Raw genomic sequence first — 10,807 nt, forward strand, 5'->3', positions numbered from 1 at the left:
GCGATTCCGGGTCCCCGCAACTCTCTCTTGCACTCAATACTGTGCAAAAATCGAACCACCCGCCAGGGCTCTATGTCACTTCTTCCCCCCTCTCCTTTCTAAGAAAAATTCATTTTTCTTATATATTTAACTCAGCACGGCCGTGTTCAAGGCCGTGCTGACAGCACGGCCAAAGTCCAGGCCGTGCTAAAACTATGGATCTCACCAAGTAGGGTTTCACCACGACCGTGTTTCTCCCCGTGTTGATCCCCGTGTTATCCACCACGGGCCGTGCTGAAGGCCGTGGTGGCTACGGAAACCGTGCCCAAACTATTGTTTTGAAGACCAAGTTTTGATGGTTGGTCACGACCAGAGTCTAGGCCGTGATTGTCAGCACGGCCTTGACTCAGGCTGTGCTCAATGTGTGCAACGCAGGCTCTTGTCCGATCTTGATGAATTCTCGTCCGTTTCCGCACGTATTGATCTATAATTGCTTAAACACCGATGATGGTCCTATAAATGTTCCTGAAATGCAAAAGAACATAAAACACAGGTGATCTGGGAATAAAAGCACAATAGTTGCTAAGAACATATGCAATAATATGCAAGCAAATATGTGTAAAACTATGCTCATCAAATTACCCCACACTTAAGCTATTGCTTGTCCTCAAGCAATTAACAACTCAACCCATAAAACTACAGTTAGCAATTCCTTTCAGTTTATGCCCCTAGTCCACAACAGAGAGTATTCAACACATCTCAAAGGATACTCAATCATAAATCAAATTACAAATCATTAACAAAGAATGGAAATAATATTAATGCATGAGTAACTTAAATGACAACTCAACACAAACATCATGAACCAATGCCTCACAGGGATCACTCAACTCGCTCAAAGTGTATATTAGGTGAATAACAAATCCCTCAAAGCAAATGCACAAGACCCGCTCACCATAAGCTTGCTCATAAATCATATCTTCGCTACTGAATAAGTAAATACCAAAATCAAAGGGTCTTTATCAAGGTTGAAATAGGGCTAAGGTAAAGGTACGGAGATTTGGATAGAAGTGTGAAAGTGCTGGAATTCAGGCGATAAACAATAGCATATGCTCAAAGGATTAAATGCCTAAGATCACAAAAAGAATCATTCACTAAAATCCCTACTTCATAGAATAACGCTCGCAAATGCTCTAAATCCAATAAAAAGATAAATAATTAAAGAGATTTGTTTATTATATATTCTTTTTTTTTTCTTCTTCTTCTTTCTTTTTTCTCTTTTTTTTTTATAATAATGAACTAGCAGCTTATTAGCGACCGCTGCATACAACTCGAATAAACATAAAGAATAACAAATACAAATTGGATCAAAGGGAAGCATTTAAAATATCAAAAAGATTTAGTGAATTTACCAACATAGCAACTAGCATTTTAATCCCACATAAAGTTCAATAAATCACAGAAAGAAATCCCAGCATAATGTAAAGAATGGTATAATTGAAGTGTATAGGTGTTAATTATGAAGAAAAGGTTAAGGCTTAAAAACTGGCTAACTAATGGAAACATAAGGTGATAGGCTTTTGGTCAAATGTGGTGAATCCTAAATCGCCCAAATCATCTCATGGTATTCTTAATATTCATGTAACTTCAACACGCATTACAAAGCAAGTTCTAGAAGCGAAGTTAAGTACAATGCACACTCAAACAAGAAATATAAAGAGCATAAGTATAATGAATGCTCAACTGGCTCAAAATCTCACTTTCAGGTATGGTATTAGGTGCAGTTGGTTCGCAACATCATTAATTAAATCATTACTTAAGAAACACATACATATGATATTATCAACGTTCTAAGTTAAAATTCGACAATTCAAAAAAATAATTAAATAACACCAGTTTAACCCGGCAGGGTTGATGTGTAAAACACCATAAATTGTTTTCTAAGGACAATGAACAGCAAAGAAAAGTAACTACAATTCTATAAATCAAGTCATCAATCAGCTCAAAAATAGCATACTCAAGTGCATAAAAACACAGTGTCCTAACATCCCTTAAAAATACACAACACCTAGCCATGGCAATTTCAGATATATTAAAAATCCATATGAGAGATTAAGGTTTACCCATAAGCACCCCACACTTGAAGAGCACACTGTCCTCAGTGTAAAATGTTATGGATACCCCGCATGGAATGCTCAACTAAGAGAACAAAGGCAATACAATCCAAGTGCATGACATGTATGAAAAATAAAGTAAATAAATGCAGAAAAATAAAAAGATCTAGGGACTCGATCATCCATCGAGGCTGATGTTGTGGAAATTCAGTGCCTCCTCGGTAGAATCTGAAAATAATAAAATAAAGAAATAAAATTGAAACTGAAAATATGAAAACTAAAACTAATAAAATGTTTCAAAACAAAAGGTTAAAATATTAAAGATTAAAGATAAAGTTTGGGTTGCCTCCCAAAAGCGCTTCTTTTTTATGTGATGAGTCTTCTTAGCTGGACTCATGGTGAAAGGCAAATGGGCGTGATCGACGACCATCCATCCTTCTTCCAAGCAAATGTCTTCAAGTATCCGCTTAGAGGGATAATCGTCAATTTCCTCTTCCCGACTATCAAGCAAGCTACCAATATGATGGGCAAGACTCGCTCCTCGTATAATTGGATGTAGTCATGATGCTCTAGGGGCTCTTCCAATTTGAAAGCTGGAGTTTCAACAATTGGAAGGATCGATGGTTGGGCAATCTCTTCAGGAGTGTCGATGGTTTTCTTCAATCCCTGGCTTGGTTCACTTGCTAGAAGAAACTCGAGCTCCTCCAAGACTTCATCATTGGATAACTCGTGCTTATCGTCCATCATCAAAGGGACTTGTGGAAAATCTACCAACAATTCCTCTAACTGCAACTCAGCATCATCAACTGTACATTCCTGTTGATAGTCTTTCAGAGGAATTATGTTCGCCTCTTCCTTTTCTGGTTCCATCTCCATGTTCAAGAAATCGTCCTGCACATAAGCATCATCGTCAAACATAATAGATAAACCAGAAAAATTCTCACTTGAACGCAAAGTGACGGTGCTCAAATGTTCCTCGGATTCAGTAGTGTTTGATAGAGTTCTCGATTGCTCTTGGTTGAGTAACTTGAAGATTAAGCCTACTTGATGCTCTATGTTATTAATCGAGGCTTGTTGATCTTCAAGTATCCTCTCTGTTTGTTGGAATCTATCATCAAGACTTGTAATGAACCTCATCATCAGCTCCTCCGACACTAACTCTTCATCTTGAGTTGAAGGTGCAAGAGTAGGCTTCGATGTAGTTGTTGAGATTCGGTGGTTCCGGGCCATCTAAGCTCCATCCATAGGGTGAATGAGTACTCCACTCTTGATTATAGGTGCTTCCATACGAGTCACTTGGCCAATTTCCGTATAATTCACTGTTCACGTTATAAGAATAAGGAGTAAAATCAACGCACAATGGACAATCATTACTCAAATGTAAACCACAACAAAATTCATAAAAACTTGAGATGAAAGGATAGGAGTGGAGAGTTGATCGGTAATGCAAAACGATTCCACTCGTGCTTCTAAAGATGCACGGGTATCCCAATTTTTAGCACTCTCTTGGTTCCTAATCCTATTTTCCAATGCGTCATACAAAGATTTTGAGTTTAGCATTGAACCTCCTTATCATTCACTATCTGAATCATAAACTTAAGCTAAATAAATATGTACAAATAAAATAAAATAAATAAATAAATAAAAATAAAAATCATAAAATAATAAGAAAGAAAAAAAATGGCTAAATTAACAAATAGCAAATTTCACTCTAGTTTTCAAACATTCCCCGGCAACGGTGCCAAAAACTTGATGTGTGCTACTCGTGTTAGCTACAATCTAAGGCAGTGTACCTATTGATGCAGTCTAGCACTAATGGCGAGTATCAAGGTCGTATTCCTCGGGAAAGCGAAAGCCCAGACTTACTCCTTTGTTCTTTGTTATATTAACCTAAAATGGATGATGAATTAATTCTAAACTAACTATTAACTACAAGCTAAGTCCTAAGGGAGATGCAGGAGTAATTGATAAGTGAAATAATCAAGACAAAAAGACAAACCCAAAGGGAATCTAAACTAGTTGGCAATCAAACAAAAGATAAAGGATCGGTGAGTCTAATTATGCTACCCGTGGACGAATTCTTAACCGAATTCGGTTTCTCTCTCGAGATAACTGAATTTCTAAACCTAATAACCTAAAGTTGGAATCTCTTCCTAACGATTGATTCTTAAATTAGCATTAAGCTTTAATCCGCCTCTATTAAGCTTTGTTAATTCTTAATCCGGCTAGTTAATTATCCTTATCTCTAAGCGATTATTAACCAGTTCTTGTTATTCAAAATTCCAATTGCCAAACGGATTTCTCAATCTCATAAAGCAATCTAAACATCACAATTCACAACGTCTCATGAATAATGCATAATCTTATTCATACTGAAAACAAGAAGAATACAAAACCAACTCGAACAATCCAACAATATAATATCAAGCCAACATAGTAAAGAAATCCCAATGGATTAAATCAATCTAGCTAATCATGTTCATGTTTAAAACAATCTAGGAAATCAATCACAATGAAAGAATAATGAAAATAAAACATGTACACCCTTTTCTCTCGAATTGGATGAACAGCTCCAAATCTGGATCTACACTTTGATTAATCTCCCAAACTGCCTCTTGAATTGCTTCCACTACTGTTTTGCACTCGGAACCTTGCGATTCTAGGATTCTTACTCCCCGCAACTCTCTCTTGCATTCAATACTGTGCAAAAATCAAACCAGCCGCCAGGGCTCTATGTCACTTCTTCCCCCTCTCCTTTCTAAGAAAAATTCATTTTTCTTATATATTTAGTCAAGACTACCAAGTCCGAGCCGTCTTTGGCGTGGATCTCACCAAGTAGGGTTTCACCACGGTCGTGTTTCTCCCCGTGTTGGCCACCACGGGCCGTGTTGATCCCCGTATTATCCACCACAGGTCGTGCTGAAGGCCGTGGTGGCTACAGAAACCGTGCCCAAACTATTGTTTTGAAGACCAAGTTTTGATGGTTGGTCACGGCCAGAGTCTAGGCCATGATGGTCAGCACGGCCTTGACTCGGGCCGTGCTCAATGTGTGCAACGCGGGCTCTTGTCCGATCTTGATGAATTCTCATCCGTTTCCGCACGTATTGATCTATAATTGCTTAAACACCGATGATGGTCCTATAAATGTTCTTGAAATGCAAAAGAACATAAAACACGGGTGATCTATGAATAAAAGCACAATAGTTGCTAAGAACATACGCAATAATATGCAAGCAAATATGTGTAAAACTATGCTCATCAAGGAACAAGAATGTATTCAATTCGAGCAAGAGGAATTGGGGCTGTTCACTCTCATCCAAGGGTGTAATCGGTTTCTCTACCTTTACTCATTGTTGTAATTGAATTCTTGTGGATTTTGATAATGAACATGATTAGCTAGATTGATTAAATCCATTGGGATTTCTTTACTATGTTGGCTTAGTATTATATTATTGGATTGTTTGGGTTAGTTTTGTATTCTTCTTGCTTTCAGTATTAATAAGATAATGCATTATTGGCTTAGTATTATATTATTGGATTGTTTTGGTTATTTTATTTATCAATTACTCCTGCATCTCCCTTAGAACTTAGCTTGTAGCTATTAGTTAGTTTAGAAATTATTCATCACTAATTTTAGGTTAATATAACAAAGAACAAAGGAGTAACTCTGGGCTTTCACTTTCCCGAGGAATACGACCTTGATACTCGCCATTAGTGCTAGACTGCATCGATAGGTACACTGCCTTAGATCGTAGCTGCACAGATAGCAACCATCAAATTTTTGGCGCCGTTGCCGGGGAATGTTTGAAAACTAGAGTGAAATTTGCTATTTGTTAATTTAGTCATTTTTTCATTTTTATTTATATTTATTTCTGTTGTGTTTGTACATATTTATTTAGTTAAGTTTATGATTCAGATAGTGGATGATTAGGAGGTTCAATGCTAAACTCTTTGTATGACACGTTGGAAAATGGGATCAGGAACCAAGAGAGTGCTAAAAATTAGGATACCCGTGCATCTTTAGAAGCTCGAGTGGAATCGTTTTGCAGGGCTACCAATCAACTCTCCACTCCTATCCTTTCATCTCAAGTTTTTTGTGAATTTTGTTATAGTTTACATTTGAGTAATGATTGTCCATTCTATAGTGATGTTGCTCATTGTTCTTATAACTATGAACAGGTGAATTATACGGGAAGTTGGCCAAATGACTCATATGGAAGCACCTACAATCAAGAGTTGAGCATTCATTCACCCTTTGGATGGAGCTTAGATGGCCAAGAACCACCAGAATTTTAGCAGCCTAATCTTGCACCATCAACTCAAGGTGAAGAGTTAGTGTCAGAGGAGCTGATGATGAGGTTTATGGCAAATCTTGAGGATAAATTCCAACAAACAGAGAGGATACTTAAAGATCAACAAGCCTCGATTAAGAACATAATTTGATAAGCATCATACTACACATGTTTTCATGCCCAATTGTTTACATTTTTATGCATGATTATCCCGTTTTATGCTAGAATCACCTGTCTTTTGTTTCCTTTCTCGTTTCAGGTCATTTTCAAAGGACACCATCAATAATCGAGGGAAATACGTGTGATTACGGACCAAAATCCATCAAATTAGGTGAGAACTAGCACCCCGAGGGTTGAGCACGGCACGGACTCCCGTACGTGCCGAATTACCAAGAGGCTATCCCCAATTGTGCCATTTCAGCGACTTAGTAGCCACCACGGCCTCCGGCCGACTGTGGTGGCTCGGCCTCAACAGGTATGGCTTGGAAGGAGTCGGCATAATAGACTCCACAGATTCAGACCGCTGCTGGACTCGGCGTCTTGAATCATCCTGACTGGACTCGTGGTCTTTGAATCATCACAGCCTGGACTCCGGCCATGCTGAATCAACTATATAGGGAATTTTGAGTTCTTTTGGAGGAGAGACGAATTTTGGACTCAATTCCAAGACACACACTTAATCAATTATTTCCTATACCTCAATTGTAGACCATAAGAGATCAAATTCATCAATTGAAGGAGGGATTTCACTTGTTCCAACATCAAATTGAAGATCAAGACAAACTTTGGGAGCATTCAAGAGGCAACTAGGGTTTGAGATTTCGAATTTGCAAATTTAGGGTTTCTCATTCAGCTTGAAAGAGAAGAGTGTACATGCCTTTAATTTTCTTTTCCTTATTTTGTTCCCTAATTGCTTTAACCATGAACATGAGTAGCTAGATCTTTTGAACCCATTGGGGTTCACCTTTGTTGATGGATTATGCTTAATTGTTAGTTTTATAATTGTCATTCTTGCAATCTTCTTGCTATTTAGTAATAAAAGTTTGATTCAGTTAATTTGAGACGTTGAATTAATTATTTATTGGGTTGTTTCTTGACATTGAGAAATGCTTGTTACAACTGGACATTGAATAGTAAGGACTGGTAGTTAACACTTAGAGATAAGGTTGATTTACTCGCTGGATTAAGAATTAATAACTCTTAATAGTTTTAAATCGTACTTAATGCTAATCTATAGTAATCCGATAGGAAGAGATTCCATTAGGTTAGTGCAGGTTTAGGAATTCGGTAAGCTCGAGAGAGGAACCAGGATTTAATTCAGGATTTAGGAACGGGTAAGCAAGATCGGCAATCCATAAAATGCATCTTTAGAATTCCATCACTTAGGCTCCCTTTTGGGTTTGTTTCTCTCTTTGCAATCCATAAAATGCATCTTTAGAATTCCATCACTTAGGCTCCCTTTTGGGTTTGTTTCTCTTTCCATACTTATTTGCACTCATAACCATTAGCTGGTACGTTAGAACTTTCACACCCTATTTCAGACTAGATAACATAGCAAACAGTAGTAACTCTAGGTTCACCCGATCTCCAGGGATACGACCTTGATACTCACTAGTGCTAGGCTGCATCGGTAGGTTCACTGCCTTAGGTGTAGGTTGCATAAAGAGCCCATCAAGTTTTTAGCGCCGTTGCCAGTGAACACAGTAACGGTGAACTAGAGTGAATTGTTTTTTTGTGTTAATTTAGTCATTATTTGTTTATTCTTTTATTCTTTATTTATTATTTATTTTTTAAAATTTTTTTTATTATTCATTATTTATTATTATATTGTTTTTGTTGATTGGTGGTTGTGTGGACTTTCGGTTTCAGGTAGTTTATGACCGGGAGCTCAAACTCGAATCTTATAGAGCCTCTATCGATCCGAATGATCCTCGACTCTTAAGGAAGAGGTTGCAATTAGAAGAGGAGGATATTGAGGTTGAGGTACCTGTGGATAGACTAGACACGATGGAAAACCATGACCCCCAGGCCAATGACGATTAGAGGACGATGTACGAGTTTGCTTGACCATCTTTAGATGGGATGAAAACGAGTATAGTCAGACCTGCTGTAGCAGCCAATAATTTTGAGATAAAGGCCAATGTTATCCAAATGATCCAGCAAAGCATCCAATTTGGAGGATTGCCCAGCGAGGATCCCAATGCATATATCTCTAACTTCTTAGAGATTTGTGACACATTCAAGATAAATGGAACAACTGATGATGCCATTCGGCTGAGATTGTTTCCATTTTCCTTGAGGGATAGAGCAAAGAGATGGCTGCAATCTCTTCCACAACAAACAATTACTACCTGGAGGGCGTTGGCTGAAAAATTTTTATATAAGTATTTTTCTCCCGCTAAAACTGCTAAACTTAGAAATGACATATCTTCTTTTGTGCAGTTTGATGATGAAAGCATGTACAATGCATGGGAGAGGTTTAAGGATCTTTTGAGATGTTGCCCACATCACGGATTGCCACTGTGGGTGCAGGTTCAGACCTTCTACAGCGGATTGAACCTTACAACGAGGCAGATGGTGGATGCTGCAGCAGGTGGGGCGCTAAACAGTAAGACGCCCGAGCAGGCTCAGAACTTGATAGAGGAAATGGCCATGAACAACTATCAGTGGCAATCCTCTAGGAGCCGACCAGGAAGACAGGGAGTGGTCAACCAAGTGGACTCTACAGCAACCTTGGCAGCTCAAGTGGAGCTTCTAGCCAAGAAGATTGACCAACTCCAGATGCCGGTTCATGCAGCGAACGTTGGCTTCGAGTTTTATAGTGGCCCGCATTACAGTGCGAACTGTACCGCGGGAGGTATGTTTTCTTCATCCTCTACTACTTTTCCATCTAATTCTGCTATGTCTTGTGATGTTGAACAGGTTGATTATATGGGGAATGCCCCAAGGCAGCAGAACGATCCTTACAGTAATACATACAACCCTGGGTGGCGCAATCATCCCAACTTCAGTTGGAGGAACAATAATGCTCAGGGTTCACCTGGTTTTCAGAGACTTCATCAAGCGGCAACATTCACCGGGCCTGCACAAGCTCCTCCTTTACCAGAAAAGAAGTCAAATTTAGAGGAGCTTATGATGAAGTTTGTGACGTCTACGGAGATGAGGTTCCGAAACTGATAGTGCACTTAGGAACCGAAGCAGGCCTCGATTCAGAACTTGGAGACCCAGATTGGCCAAATCTCTAAGATGTTGTCTGAAGGCGGCAAGGAGCGCTCCCGAGCACCACTGAGTCTAACCCGAGGGAGCACGTGAACGCCATCACTTTGCGTTCAGGTAAGTTAGTTTCAGCTCCTTCTAAGCCCTGTTTTGATGACGCCCACTATTGATGTGCAGGTTAAGGCAAACAGTAAGGTTAGGGAACCTGAGGGACAAAAGGTGAAATCAATTCCAGTCAGGGAATATCAACCTAAGATTCCTTATCCTGCTAGAGCTAAACAAGCAGAGGCGAAAGAGCGATTCGATAGAATTTTTAGACATTTTTAGACAATCGCATATTAACTTGCCTTTTATTGATGCATTGGAGCAGATGTCAAGTATGCTAAGTTCTTAAAGGACATACTTAGCAAAAAAGGAAGTTGGAGGAGGTCGCGATGTTCGACAATGAGGAGTGCTCGGTGTTTGAGCAAGTTGCCAGAGAAATGTCACGATCCAGGGAGTTTCACTATTCCCTGCACTTTAGGTAATTTATGTGTTGATGATGCATTAGCTGATTTGGGGGCTAGCATAAATGTCATGCCCACTAGTTTGTTCAATAAGCTAGGTTTGGGGGAGGCAAAATCCACTAGGATGTGCATTCAATTAGCCACCATTAAACTTCCTAGGGGAATTGTGGAAAATGTGCTAGTTAAGGTAGATAAGTTCATATTTCCTGTGGACTTTATGCTTTTGGATATGGACAATGAGCATGGTGTACCATTAATTTTGGGGAGACCTTTCCTTGCCACAACTAGAGCTAAAATAGACGTATTTGAGGGGAAGTTAGAACTTAATGTAGGGGACGACTGTGTCACTTTTAGTTTACCCTCATTTGATAGTTCTTTCACCGACCATGTTCATGCCATTTGTTGTATTGATGGAATTGATCTTGCATGTAATACATAACCATAAGATGTACAAATGGATGATGCTATACATGTTTCTTCCCCAACTAGTATGTGTTATTCATTTGAAAAAAATAACTTGTATCAATATGAGACTTTATGCTGTGATAGACCAGAGAAGGGTAGTTGCAAGTTTGTTTTTGACAGGTCACTTAGCCAGAATTCAGAGTGGATGAATGGACATCCCAAATCGGTCCAGAGAGCACCTCCTTGGTCATCTACTGCACACATCGGACCTCTTCATTGTGCTTATATGCCTCGA

At 39.0% G+C, this 10,807-nt stretch overlaps 1 non-coding gene across 1 annotated transcript; it reads right to left on the reverse strand.

Moving 5' to 3' along the window:
* Positions 1–8,794: 8,794 nt before the first annotated feature.
* On the reverse strand, positions 8,795–8,901 carry LOC125369695. Its single transcript, XR_007215371.1, has one exon. It is a non-coding gene; the product is annotated as a small nucleolar RNA R71 (small nucleolar RNA).
* Positions 8,902–10,807: the final 1,906 nt, after the last annotated feature.

This window comes from Ricinus communis, chromosome 3, assembly GCF_019578655.1.
Source record: "Ricinus communis isolate WT05 ecotype wild-type chromosome 3, ASM1957865v1, whole genome shotgun sequence".
Lineage (NCBI taxonomy): Eukaryota > Viridiplantae > Streptophyta > Magnoliopsida > Malpighiales > Euphorbiaceae > Ricinus > Ricinus communis.